This window comes from Melospiza melodia, chromosome Z (genome assembly GCF_035770615.1).
Source record: "Melospiza melodia melodia isolate bMelMel2 chromosome Z, bMelMel2.pri, whole genome shotgun sequence".
In the NCBI taxonomy this organism is placed as follows: domain Eukaryota; kingdom Metazoa; phylum Chordata; class Aves; order Passeriformes; family Passerellidae; genus Melospiza; species Melospiza melodia.
Window position 1 is genome coordinate 53,103,250 of NC_086226.1, and position 12,547 is coordinate 53,115,796.

General features: G+C 38.8%; 1 protein-coding gene across 4 annotated transcripts in view; it reads left to right on the plus strand.

Annotated features, from left to right (window-relative positions):
- Positions 1-12,547, plus strand: part of LOC134431707 (transducin-like enhancer protein 4) — a 98,109-nt gene that overhangs the window by 3,972 nt on the left and 81,590 nt on the right. The window lies entirely within an intron of this gene.

Sequence of the window (12,547 nt, forward strand, 5' to 3'; positions counted from 1 at the left end):
AGAACAGCAATCAGTTCTGTGCCTTGAACTCTAGCACTCAGGCCAAGATTAGCAAGAGATTACTCAGTTAGTGTATGCTAATGTAAATTAGAGTTTCTTATTTGATAATGTGTGTTTTTTAACCTTCTCTAGAGGAGAATGAATTGAACATCTGACCTCTTTTCCAGTGAGGGAACTTTTTATGTAGTGGAGTTTAATACTGACAATTCATTTTAGCAAATGGTTGAGCAATTCACCGGCATTGCTGGGGGAGCATAAACTGCAGAAATAAAGAAATGATTGGATGGGAAAAGAAAGATCACCTGAAAATTGGTTTGTATGTGCTTCTGTTCAAAGTTAGGGATTTGGAATTTCTCTGGGTTTGGAAATAGGATTTCTTTATCTTGTTGATCTTTATCAACAGACTTTGAACTCAAAAGCTTTTTCATGTTATTTATTATATTTTGTATTCCATTAGCACGTCAATGCCACAGAACTGATTTGGGCCATTTTTGCTAGATGGCATACATACGAACACACTGGGATTTCCCTTCTCAAAGCATTTGCAGCTACATTTTGCGTTCTGCAGCTCCAAACTTATGGAACCCTGTACATACACGTTATTTTACAGACATACGTAGGTCTTTTGAATTATGTGTGTCCTTCTCAAAGGTAACGTTAAGACTCAACAAATGGCTGACAGGAAAAGGTAGTGATTGCAGAGATCAGATTGTATGCACATGCTGACTCTCTGGACCTGATCCTTGTCGTGTGTGCGGTTGGAAAAATTGGTCACTGAATCTAAGAGGTGTTGGGTCTGTTCTCAAATGAATATCCAGATTGTTTCAGGCCCCATTAGAGTAAAACAAAAAACAAAATAAAACCAAACAAATCCTCAATCAGTAAAGCTGTAGATATGGAAACAATTCACAAAGACCAGAGTCTTTACAGGCCACCTACGTAGCAAATTCTTACAGGCGTTTTAAAGCTAGCATTGCAGTCAAACTTGTTTATATTTCTAGATACCCCATTTTTACAGCGGCGCTTTAGACTTACACCGACAGCACAAAATTCTTTGCAACAGAATCAGTTTGCAAGTGCAATGTGTAATGGAATTGTATTAAGCAAGGGGGAAAAAAAAAACCCACAGCAAAGGACTTTAAACTTCTAATTTCTAAACGTTTTACTTCAGAAATTTTATACATTTATGGTGATGGAGTCATCAGTGATACTCTGCAGAAATTAAATACTTGGTGACAACTAAATGTGGGGATTACAAAGCACTGGATTTTAATTGAACACCTTTTTCCATCACCATTAATTTTATTCAAGTTTTAAGTATTGTACTTTCATGCAAAACACTGAAATATTTTGTCAGACAATGAATCAAATTAGTTGTGGCTAAGAAACTTGTTCACTCACATTCTTAAAACTGATATCAATTTCCTGTCTTTCATATCTCCCTGTCTATTGACACAGTGTTGTATTTTTCCTCTTGCCTCAGCAAATGCAAAATATTACCATTTTTCATTATGATCACGGTATTACGGTCCAGTTGGATATTTGTGTAGATGGCATTGATTGCTTCATTTGATGTGTGTGAAGCTGTTTTAGTCTACCACCTTAAGTTCCCTTTTCCTCCTCTCCCATATTTGAATTTCACTCGGCTGAAATTGAGCAATTCACCCTTTTTTATTTTCCTTCTCCCTTGCCCCCCCCAGCTTTCTAAATTCAATCATATAAAAAATCCTGAGGGCAGTTTATCACATTATGAAATACAGACAGCCCTGCAAACCACCTACTTATTATATTTTCTTTCTTTTTTTCACTTTAGCACAGAGGCATATCTGTCTTTATTTGTTTTTCTGGGCAGACAGCCTTGGTTCCTCTCGGGTTCTTTTCCAGATGTACTCAATGGATGCCCTTGTAATGGAAAGCAGGCAATAATGCGGTGAAGTTGCCCTTCGGCGTAATTGGGCCTAGTTCTCAAGATCAGGTTAGGCTTATTCACTTATTAGATTTGCGTCTCAAAGGGTTCAAGAGCAGGACTCCCTGGAGTCCTTGGAAGTACCCTAGTAATTGGTGGCCCTGATATTTGAAACCTTTGTGTATTTTTCTGTTAAAGCTTCTGTTCTTCTTGGCTGCTTCCAGCCACAGAGTATTTATTTTTAGAGAAATTTTTCACTGGAACAGAAAATGATGTGTGATAGAGTCATGACTCTGTGACTTAGCAAATTGATAAAAGGATAAACGTGCAGAAAGCAGCAGTAGTGAGTGTGCCTGTGTGGCTGGGGGCATAGAGGGGGGAAGAGCATCTCTTTTCCCACCCCTTATGTGATGCTCATCATCAGTCATCCTGTGTTGATTTTGATAGAAGACTATTAAAGTGAAACCTATGGGGAATTTGTCATTCTGAAAGGAAAGCTAATGTAATTAGTACCAATTAAAGTACATTTAGTAAATTGGATTTAATCTTAATTAAGCCTGCATAATGTTGCCAATTTTTAACAATTATGTTTGAGAACATAATTAATTTAAATTTTGGTAACTGAGTAAATAGCGTTAGACTTGTAGAATTAGGCATTTGTAATTTTTTAAAAGACAAATGTAGGGTGTGTTGTCACATGTGATGTTATAGCCTAATATACTAAGCTGATTTCTGATATTCTTTATTAGGATCAATACGGCTTCAAAATCAACATGTTCTGGGAAAAAAAGATACTGGATTAGGAATTTTGGTTGCAGTATAAGCAGATATGTCCCTACTGTTTTAGATTTTAATATTAGCATAATGCTTGAGTGTGGTCTAAAGATCCCTACTTGTTACTAAGTTGCTTTTTTAAACATTTTTAAGAGGCTCAGTTGATAGTTTATGAATGAATAGTTAATTGACTGCCCTGTGTTTCTAACATACTGTTGGTACTTGGAAGTGGTCAATTGGTTTAATTTCTGAAATTAGAGTGTTTTAATGTTATGGTAAACAGTTTATTTAAATTGCTGTAATCAAACACCCTTGCTGCATGTTTAATTGAGAATTGTAATTGTAAAATAAGTGTCTGTATTTGGCTATAGACAAGAGATATTTATGAATGGGACTGATGGAAAGTATAAATAAGATACAGCATTAATTTTTTATTTTGTGTTTCTTTGGAGATGTCAATACATAAATTCTTTTTCACACTTTTTGCCTAGACCGTCATATTTGAACTAGTTCATGTACTAGAATGTTGAATTTCAGCATTTTTGGAAGGAAAATTTAGGTCTTTTAAGAAGTTGGGTATTGAAAAATAAATGAAATGGCATTTTAAGATCACAGGGAAAAAAAAAATCAGTCCAGTCCATGTAAATTTTATTACAAGACTTGGGTAGCAACCATTTGAGTGCTGCTAAAATATTAATTGGATAGAAATGAAAGGGTTCTGCTAGCTGATAGGATATCATAACCATAGCTGCAGTAGTCGATGGTAAATGATGATAAATGGCATTAGGAACCTTTTAGCAAGCTGTAATAACTACGAGGAGGGAAGCAGTATGGATTTGCATTATATCTGATACCCTCCAGTACCAAGTGGATTGCCAATACTGCTTGTTTAGCATTTTCTAAGGGCAATAGGATATTGATTTCTGTCTTACAAGGAATAGCTCTATTTTCACCATTGAAAAGTATTGCAGGTTGTTAAGAAGAAATTGACTTGAAGAGGCCTGACTGCTGCCCATCATGGAGCAAATAAAGCAAAACTGCCGAAGCATGGTGGAGCAGTGAGATGGGGCCCTCAGCAATTTGTTGCTATTAATTTACCATGCTCGACAGCAAATCAATCGGCATCTACTTCATCTGCTGGAGAAAATGCTGTCCAGGGCAGATAAAAGGCCCTGTGTGGTACGGGGAATAGACTGGATTGGCCAAACGGAGGCTGCAGTTAATGTGTAAATAAGTGAAATCAAGGCCACTGTTGCCGAGAAAGCTGTTTTTAATTAGGTTAGGGCTTTATAGTGAGCTATTTAAGAAAGTAGTATGGAGAGTAAGAGGAGATTTATTGCTGACAGAGTTAATATATGGGCTCTATGACATCCCAGCCTTTTCTCTACTTGCTTCTTAAGACTTAGTAAATTATTTTCCTATGGGGTTAAACACGGAAATCAATTTGTTTAATTTAGGGCAGAATTTTGACGGTTTTTCATCTTGATGGTGATAAAACACATACATTACAGAGAAATGTTTTTTGTATGCTCTACCTGTGCAACAGAAAAATACATTCCTCTTTCTCCTCTTTATTTTTTGGCAAAATCCTGGGCTTGGCATGAATGCATACGCATGCATGTGTCGACTTTCTTTTGACACATTCAGTTGCTGAGTGTATGTTGTCTTGCATTTGAAAAATAGCTGGAAAGCCAACTAAAATTATACTGACTGAATTTGTTCTCTATTGTAAACAGTAGGAAAGATTTAATAGAGATATAAGCAGTGGGTAGTCAGAACTAAACAGAAAAACTTCAAAATGAGAAGAGATTAGAAGTGAAATTTTGAAGACTGCAGCTCACACAGTACTGTTAAGGAGGAAGAGAAAAACAAGTGGCATTTTGATTAAAGTCACAAAATGTAAAAAATAGGCTGTCAAATCAGTTTGACAACTGAGGCTTGTTTGTCCCAGTTTTAGGTTATTTAGCCTCTGAAGCCAGCAGAAAAGCTTAGAAGCTTATGAAAAGTTAGAAAATCTATTATTCTGGAGGTATACCAGAACCTTTTACTTGGTAATAGCTGCTAAGTTCTGTAACAAGGTTCTGTGCTTTCTTTTCCTCACAGCTGTTAGGCAGCTGTTCTGTGGAGAGGTCCTGGTAATTACTGGGAAGTTTGTTGTTGCTACTACTCCATGAGTTACTGTTGAAATAACCTTTCCCTTTGCAACTGCAGAATAGCGTGCATGATGACAAGAACTTCCATATCATACAGTTTTTGCTGTTTATCAGCAAAGGAAAGTGTCGTTTTCTCCCACTTGTTTAGGCAAATTCAGACAGATGCTTAAGACACAGGAAGTAGCACAAAACATGCTGAGCAAATGTTTAAATTAAGACATATGCTCTGTTTTTACTGGCAAAAGGCTGTGCTCTACAGTGCTTAAACATAAAAGCATTTTTCTGTCTTTGAAAGATACTAATTGCTATGATGCTGCCTCACTGACTGTATTGGTTTATGGGCCGATTTGCAATTACAGAGGAAGCCAGTGGTGCCCCTGTGGTTATGGTCACCTAACAGTTTCCCTTATAAAAATTATTTGCATTTTAAATTTTTTTTTAATGAAAGCAACCTGCTGTTCCTTTCATTAAAAAAAAGGGAGAGTGTTCCAGTGAGAACCCCAGCTCCTATGGGGCAGTGGTAGAGGAGAGGGAAGGCAGAGGGAAGAAGAAAGGTGATGTGTACCTTTGCAGTGAGAAGCTCCCCTCCTGCCTGGCCCCACTGCTCTTTGGGTTGTCCAGTGTGGCTGGAAATATGACACAGGCATAAGGCTCCTTCGGAACAATCAGGACTTACTGTCCTCCAAGCGAGGGAAGCTACGTCACCATTTTGTATATAGCTTTTGCACCATTTTGTGCGGTGAGATTTGCTGTCCTTCTAGGGGCAAAAAAGAAGTGCTGAGGTCATTCAGAACAGGAAAAAAACATTAATTAGCCGATAGGTTTCAGAGAGAAGTATTGCTTTGCTGGGATGCCCAGGCTTTACAGCATTTGTGTGAACTTGATCCTGCCCTATTGTGTATGTGCATTGTGGTGCAGGTTTTAGTTATACACTTGCTGATCTCATTACCAGTTTTCCTAGAGGAGCTCTTTCATTGCACAAAACAGACATTAGGAAAGTAGAATTAAGACTGCAGAGCTGATTGTAAAGCTGGTTTAAAAATGTTTGGCTGCTTGTCTCAGTTAAGGAAATAACTTCAAACACAAGGATTCAAGCATGTGAAATAATTGCCATTGTAAGCTCCTTAAGATTCTGATTTTGATTTATGTTACAAAATGTGAAGGGCCTGCTTACACCAGTCAATCACATTGAATACCAAAGACTTAGTGAATTAAAACTAATGAAAAAATTTTAGCATCGAGGCTCTCAGACATAGAGAATTCAAAATTGTCAATTTGGTCTTACTTTTTATTTCTTTCTTTTATGGATAATTGTAGAGTACTGTTTATGAATGTAATAGAGAATTTGGCTTATCAAAAATGTGGGTCTGTTTGTGTACAGTGCAATTAAAATTGTTAAAAAAGTTACCTTTGTGGTCTGCAGACTGTGTACATCTGTCACTGACTTTCAGAAAACCTGTTCAGCCACAAGGTTCAGTGGGAGCAGAACAAAGATGATAATGTGAAACATGGGCTATGTAAACTGATGCTTGCATTAGCCAGGAGGTGACAAAAATGTATCTGGAAGCCAAACCTATCTACATTTAAGAAATGCTGTTCTGTGTCAGAATTGAATGTTCAAGTTAAAAATAAATCTTTGTTTAAAAATGCAAAAATATTAATTGGTTTTAAGAATACCTGTTTGTCTTTCTTTTTATCTGTATCCTTACAAGTTTTGTCTTGCTTCAAAGTAATAGTTTTACAGTTCCAGTGGTATCTAGTGGAACATGTCTCTGCCTATGTCAGGGGGAGTGGAACTAGATGAACTTAAAGATCTCTTCCTCTTCCAGCCCACTCTATTCTTAAGTACTTCTCTGAATTTTTTCCCCTGATAACTGTTTGTCTTAGTGGTGGCACAACTTCTGTAGTTCAGTGTAGTAGAAATGGTTTTGGGCATAATGTCAAAAGCAGGTGTCCATATTCCTTTTGTTTAAAGAATAGTTTTTAAATATAACTGAAATATGTAACAAATAATAAATAGAACTCTAATAGTGATTTCTTGCCTGTATGGATAGGATTTTGACATAAAAATTGTCTTCCTTAGCCTCAGACAGGTGCATAATGCTCTGGTATTGAACACTGTGGTGTTATGGCTAAGATACTTAAATATGCAAATGTCAGGCAAATCAAAGTTATAGTCCCCATACTAAACTTGAATTGGTCTCTTTATGGTTATATAGTTGTATGGTATGCTGTATTGCCAACTCCAAATGTTAAATCATGACAGTTACTGGAATATCATGAGATTGGCTGAAGATTAATAATGAGATAAACGTAAGTTTAGAGTTCATTTTACTTCCATTCTCCTTTTAAGCTGCCAAACTGTTAATGTCTCGTGCTTCTTAGATTTCTCGCTTCTTTCTTCCATAGTTGGTTTGTTTTGCAAGTAAGGAGAAAACATACCAAGATTCAGGATAAAGCCAATGGAGCTAAGTATGACATACAGCTGACAATTTTTTGTTGTAATTTCCTGCTCTCAGAAAATGTGAGATGTACTCTTCTAAAGAAAAATAGTACCAAACTGAAAATATAGAAAGAATCTTTCTGGAACTTCTTGTTAAGTTTTTTGTGTCGTTAGGTGGCAGAGATAGGGTAGTGACAGTTCTTCATGTGTTAGAAGGAAGTGGAGAACATAGTTTTGAGTGGTGATCTTCTAAGTTGGCCTCTCTTTTGGTCTATTTAAATAGCTTCTCTGCAGAATCACACACAGAGGTTTTTGACATTTGCTGCATGAGATTTTAATTTTTCAAAGAAGAAAAACTTTTCACTGTTTGGGATGTGAAACATTTGGCAGTAAGAACATGTGCTTTTCTTTTTTCTCGTGTTTGCTTAAAAAACCTTGGCAGAACACCTCACAATTGAGCAGAAGTAAAAGTTTGTCCCCTTCATGTTAAAAAGAATCTGCATAATACTAGGCTCTGCTGCTAGATTTTGTTTGGTATTGTATTACTTAAGTGTGTGCATGTTCTGTATGACTACAGATAGCGTTTAATTTTTAAAAATGCTGCTCTCTATCTAAAGTACAGGAAACCTCTTTTGTGTTACTCTGTTTGCTTATGGATGTGGCTTGGCTCTTTAGAACCTGCTCTTACCCTGTTCATGCTTACCCCAGGAAGAAGTGATTGCCCTAGGACTGAGTAGCCAGTGAAGGAGGAGCACCACAGAGAGGGCAGGATGGATCTGCTGCTGACATCACCTGTGTTTCAATTACAGCTGCAGCCCTTGGTGCACATACACTGCAGCAAAAGGGTGCTTCGGAGAGCAAAGGGGATCTTAGCCCCTTGTCTTTTCTGACTTTGAACCCTTTACCAACAAGTCAGAACAAGGCCAATACATGCTTCTCTGCAAATGCTTAATAAAATATTGTGGTACATATTGACAGTGACAGTAAATGCTTTTGAAATTTAACGTTGACCATTTTAATAGCAGGAACAACAGCAAAAAGGTATAGCTTGGGTCTTTTGTGTCCTCAAGGCAATTGGTTTCCTCAGAACGCAGGAGTGCCCGTGGGGTTACAGCAACAGACTCAGTTGTGGATGAGGGAGGACCTGCTGAACTGGCACAGTGGTGAGATCCTTGTAGAGGGTGATAGAATGCTTGTTTGATGGTGCACAGACCTCAGACCTGGCAAAGTTAGGGTTACAGGATGTTACTGACAGTTGCTCCATGGCTGAAGCTCTCATTTACCATGTTAACTTGACAGTATTACTTAAAATTATTCATAAGGCAAATTTGAGCGAGCTTTTAGCTGGGGGTTAAGGAAGAGAAAGAAAAAGTGTAATCAAAATGCTTTCTCAAGTCTCTCTGCTTCTTGGCAGGAGAGGTGGATCTTCATTTTTGCACATTCCTTATAATGAGATAGACAATAGGAGTTCTAGATTATAATATTTGGATATCTGGTTAATCTCTCTTTCTCAGTAACTTATATGTGGTTGGTAAACCAATTTCTCCTATATATCATGCCATTCAAATCTTACTTTTAAAAACCAGTTGCAGCATGGTGTGATCTTAAGGTCAGGTGTCCGGCTAGCAGGAGGGCGGCCAACACCCAGCTGCAAATGGGTGAGCACCCCTCAGCGTCAGAAGGCTTCGGGCTGTGCTCACAGCGGACGGAATTGCTGCTGGCCGACAAGAGTAAAGAGTCCGGACACTCACTGGGGACTTGTCAGATTTATTGTAAAACCGAACATGTCAGCCAGGGAGTGACAGACACCCACATGTTGAATCTAACGTGTCTGCCAGTGAGTGACCTCGAACACAGGGCGCAACAGGATTATAAAGGAGGGAGGAATTCAGGGAGGGGTTTACAAAGGACCCAATAGGGGAAGGCAAGGGAGTGGATTTAGGATTACGGGCATGAGAGAAAACCCAATAGAAACAATGTAAAGGAGGGGCCCTGGAGCCACAGCCAATCAAGTCTCCCTAAGCACAGAAGATTCTGGCAAACTAGGAGGAGTGGGGAGTGATTGACTGGGCCCAGGGAGGAGAACAAATTCACATATAAGGAAACACAGGGGAGGGGAAATTACATAACAGAGAGGATTGAGGTAAACTGTGGCGGGAGTAACCAAGGTAACCAAATGACAGACAATACCATGGTGGGAAGAACTGGTGAGGGCAGAACCATTACAGAAAATGGGGGAGTGATACAGAAAATAGGGGAGTAATTAAATAAACTAACAGAACACACTACAACAACCAGTGGGAAAATAGAGAAATCTTTGAGCAAAGTTTTTATCTTGGATAGCCACTTTTCTCCTTTTCTACCCTTTTATGGGGGTGAATAAGAAGTTCTCAGCCACACTTCATACCTGAAATGATTCTCGACTTCTTTTTGATGACACAGTGCTTTTTTCCAATTACACTTTCTTATTTATAAGTGCAAGGGAGACAAAATAACTAGTGCTGTATTTTCACCTGTCTGCCTTGAGAGGTCCTGTGTTGGGTTTGAAGTGGACTAGCCACCATCTTGCTGCTTGACAGCCAAGAAGCCACTGGCCGCATGGACTCCATGCGGGTGTTTGAGACCAGCAGCTGAGCCAAACTGTGTCGTGGTTTTAGTTCAGAGGGATGTGAGTTTCCACTGTGTTTTTATGGTGGCTGCAGGAGGAAAAAGTTCAGTACTCGTCCTTCGTGAAGTACTGTGGATCTGCAGAGAAAAGTCCATGTTGCTATTTGTTCTGGTTTTTGCTCTAGATACCTGCTGGTGCTTGTCCAGGGGCTTGCTTTCCTCAGATCCAGGGAAGAGGCCATTTTTAATTCAAGGCCTGTAACAAATTACTGGCTGGGGTTACTCCAGCTGCAAGTTTTTGAGCTCTACAGCCCTTTACAACAGTCTTGTGACATTTCTGTCTCTCTACTGAATGGTAGTGATATGTGCGTGATGGGGCATGATCTAAGATTTAGTTACTTAACATCCATTATTAGATGAGAGATTCTCTAGAATCACTGAATATTGAATGAAGATGTGTTTGCTGTGGAAGGAAGAGGACTCCTTGCAAACCCATGTTCACTGTGTAACAAGGTCCATTTATACCTTAACTGTTTTGGAGTAGCCTTTGTCCTTATGCTCCAGAGGTTACCAGGAGATATAGCACCACAGATACTTGAGCTGTCCTCCTGTCTGCTATTCTGTTAATTGTATTTGGAGACTGAAGTTGGAAATAGCAGAGTCAGGTCTTTGTGATAACATTTGGAGAAGGAAAGAAAAGAGCTTAAGACCAAACCAGGCCACAACACTTAGGCTTTTCCATTTGATGGAGAAGGCAAAGAAAAGGGAATGTTTGGAGGAAGCTGTTTAATTGGTTTTCTTCTATCTCCTACTTCCCTGCAGTGCCATACTTCACTCTGTATGAGAACCATCTACCTTCTTAGTGCCCTCTTTGAAAGATGGCACTCCGCTGATGTGTAAAAGAGAGTCAGCTACAGCACCGCTAATGTTGGGTTTCTGTAATTTTGTAGAGCATTTGACTAGATACAAAGTAGGTGCTTCTTGAAATACACATCCACAGTCTTGAATAACACAAGGTTTGGAAAACTTTGGGCAGAAAACACTCCCTGTATGCTTGTCTCAGTGTGATAACAAAGGATAGATTGTCTATTCTTATACTCAACTTGACCAGTAGACTTTTCTGTCCTGGTTGCAGAAGGCTGTTGCAGTCTGAACATGTTGATTATTTACAGTTTTTATCAATACTTCCTAATTTCTGCTGGAAAGGTGTATGTTTTCTTTCTGTCTCTTCTTAAACAATATCTAAAATAACAGCAAAATCAAGCATTGATGAGGCTTTCCTGCTTATTTGCCGCATTAAATATCCTTGGCAACTTCATCCAAATGTCAAGGGACTTTTTATTTTATCAGAGTTATTTTTTTAGGTATTTTTTCTTGAAAAGCAAATTGTGTATAAGCTCTTGGTTTAATTAATTCAAGAATGATACCCTGCTTCCTTTGCACATCCCTGCTTTAAGTCTTTTCTAGAGGTGGAAAACAAAGCTAATAGTGTGTCTTGAATACGAAGAACATAAATAGAATATTTTCCATGAGTATCTACTAGGCAGTTAGTTTTCTTACCCCCACAAAGTTCCCTGGTTTATCTCTATAGACTAGTGACACCAAAAATGCCTCCTGTTTCAGTTGTTGGCAGCATAACAAAAAGTCTTACAACTGTGTGCCTGTGACATCCTAGAAATTTCTGGGGCATGGTTTCTTTCTGACATTTTTTTCTAAAACCACGATCTACCAAGGATGAAAATTGTTCTTAGGTTTGATCATGCATTTAGAGATGGAAAGAGGAACAACACCACAAGACTGTACAAGAAGAGGGCCCCCCCGAGCATACATGTGGTTGCTTTTTTCTTTCTGAGGTTGTAGGTTTCTGTTTGAGGATGAGTTTTCAAGCATGTATACAAGATGCTTCTAAAACTAACATTAGTAGCCTTGCTATTATACACCTAAAGAGCCTTCGTCCATGGAAAGACATGGGACTTTGCTTTGCAGATACAAATGTCTAGCTTCTTTGCATTTGCAACATTTTTTTCAGATATTCTTTCAGTCAAATAGACATAGAGGCCTTATGAATGTAGGAATTATCTTTTGTCCTTTGTTTAGTTGCTGTTAGCTCTATTTTTGTGCTTGGAACTCAGGTGTATATTTTGTCTGAAGCCTTGATTTTTAACATCTCTTTGTGTAGGTGAAAGAATCCTGGGGTAATCTTAGTTTACACATTTTGAAAGAAAAATGCAGTTGTAAGTATGCACTGCATTAAGGGTCAAGAGGGTTTTTTTCAAGCCTGTGACAGACCTGGAGGGCCTGAAAATCTGTAGACAGAGGAAATGCCTCTCTGTATTAATGTAAAGCAAGGCAGAAAGCTCTCAGGTGGATGAGATGCAGCTGCCAGGATCTGGGGCTTGGAGGGAAGCTGGTGCAAGTTTCTAGACTATGCTGTCAAAGGATTCCCGTGAGACCTTGGATAAGCTACTTCGACTGCTCTCTGCAGCAAGATGGGAGCAATGATGTGGGCACTTTTGCACCACTGGGCTGCAGGACGAGAGCAGATAAGTGCTTGATGTGTGTCGTGTGACTCAGCATGGTACCAAAGAAATCTGGCACACGTGGAGGGACTTCATAGGGGAATGTTGATGTTGCAGGAGTGGCTGAAATCTCTCATTGCCTGAA